The sequence below is a fragment of the Blennius ocellaris genome (assembly GCF_963422515.1).
Source record: "Blennius ocellaris genome assembly, contig: SCAFFOLD_312, whole genome shotgun sequence".
Classification (NCBI taxonomy): domain Eukaryota; kingdom Metazoa; phylum Chordata; class Actinopteri; order Blenniiformes; family Blenniidae; genus Blennius; species Blennius ocellaris.
Genome location: NW_027662308.1, coordinates 30,001 through 32,161, shown reverse-complemented (window position 1 = coordinate 32,161; position 2,161 = coordinate 30,001).

Below are 2,161 nucleotides of genomic sequence, written 5' to 3'. Positions count from 1 at the left end.
TCTCTCTTTTCACTCCGTCTCTTCTGTTGCTTCTGCTTCTATTATCACTTCTTCTCTCTCTCTCTTTTCACTCCGTCTCTTCTGTTGCTTCTGCTTCTATTATCACTTCTTCTCTCTCTCTTTTCACTCCATCTCTTCTGTTGCTTCTGCTTCTATTATCACTTCTTCTCTCTCTCTTTTCACTCCATCTCTTCTGTTGCTTCTGCTTCTATTATCACTTCTCTCTCTCTCTTTTCACTCCGTCTCTTCTGTTGCTTCTGCTTCTATTATCACTTCTTCTCTCTCTCTCTTTTCACTCCGTCTCTTCTGTTGCTTCTGCTTCTATTATCACTTCTTCTCTCTCTCTCTTTTCACTCCGTCTCTTCTGTTGCTTCTGCTTCTATTATCACTTCTCTCTCTCTCTTTTCACTCCGTCTCTTCTGTTGCTTCTGCTTCTATTATCACTTCTCTCTCTCTTTTCACTCCGTCTCTTCTGTTGCTTCTGCTTCTATTATCACTTCTTCTCTCTCTCTTTTCACTCCGTCTCTTCTGTTGCTTCTGCTTCTATTATCACTTCTTCTCTCTCTCTCTTTTCACTCCGTCTCTTCTGTTGCTTCTGCTTCCATTATCACTTCTTCTTCTCTCTCTCTTTTCACTCCATCTCTTCTGTTGCTTCTGCTTCTATTTTCTTCCACATTTCACTTCTACTTCTTGGAGTTCAAACATGTTTTCAGTGTCTTTGATCTCCGTTGTCATGGAAATGGACCAGAAAGTTCTGAACGGAGCCTCGACCTTCTTCTTCTCCTTCTTATTTCTCCCACCTCTTCTACTTCTCTTTCTCCTATTCCTCCCATCATTTTTTATTTCTAGTTTGCCCACATCTTCTTTTCCTACTTCTACTTCTACCTTTGTTCTCTCTGTCCTCTACTTTCCTTTATTCTTCCTCTTCTTCGCAGCCTCCCTTTGTTCTCCTGTTGCCCTGGTTTGTTGTTCTTCTGTCGTCATGGCGACTGATGAAGCGGCTGCTTGTCTTTGTGTTGAAGGTTTTCGACGCCACCAACACCACGCCGGACCGCCGGGACCTCATCCTCCACTTCGCCAAGGACAACGGCTACAAGGTGTCTCCCTCCTCTTCCTCCTCCTCTTCTTCTTCTTCTTCTTCTTCTTCCTGTTGTTGTTGTTCTTTTTCTTCTTCCTGTTGTTGTTGTTCTTCTTCTTCTTCTTCTTCCTGTTGTTGTTGTTCTTCTTCTTCTTCTTCCTGTTGTTGTTGTTCTTCTTCTCCCTGTTGTTGTTGTTCTTCTTCTCCCTGTTGTTGTTGTTGTTGTTGTTGTTCATGTTGTTGTTCTTCTCCCTGTTGTTGTTCTTCATGTTGTTGTTGTTGTTCCTCTTGTTGATGTTCATGTTGTTGTTCTTCCTGTTGTTGTTCTTCCTGTTGTTGTTCTTCTTCCTGTTGTTCTTCCTGTTGTTCTTCTTGCTGTTGTTCTTCCTGTTGTTCTTCTTGCTGTTGTTCTTCCTGTTGTTCTTCCTGTTGTTCTTCTTCCTGTTGTTGTTGTTCTTCCTCTTGTTGTTGTTCTTCTTCCTGTTGTTGTTCTTCCTGTTGTTGTTTTACTTCCTGTTGTTGTTCTTCCTCTTGTTGTTGTTCTTCTTCCTCTTGTTGTTCTTCCTGTTGTTGTTCTTCCTGTTGTTGTTCTTCTTCCTGTTGTTGTTGTTCTTCTTCTCCCTGTTGTTGTTGTTGTTGTTGTTGTTCATGTTGTTGTTCTTCTCCCTGTTGTTGTTCTTCATGTTGTTGTTGTTGTTCCTCTTGTTGATGTTCATGTTGTTGTTCTTCCTGTTGTTGTTCTTCCTGTTGTTGTTCTTCTTCCTGTTGTTCTTCCTCTTGTTGTTCTTCCTGTTGTTCTTCTTGCTGTTCTTCTTCCTGTTGTTCTTCCTGTTGTTCTTCTTCCTGTTGTTGTTGTTCTTCCTCTTGTTGTTGTTCTTCCTCTTGTTGTTGTTCTTCTTCCTGTTGTTGTTCTTCCTGTTGTTGTTTTACTTCCTGTTGTTGTTCTTCCTCTTGTTGTTGTTCTTCTTCCTCTTGTTGTTCTTCCTGTTGTTCTTCTTCCTGTTGTTGTTCTTCCTGTTGTTGTTGTTGTTCTTCCTGTTGTTGTTGTTGACGGCCACCAGCTCACACTGTGTTTTCTCAGGT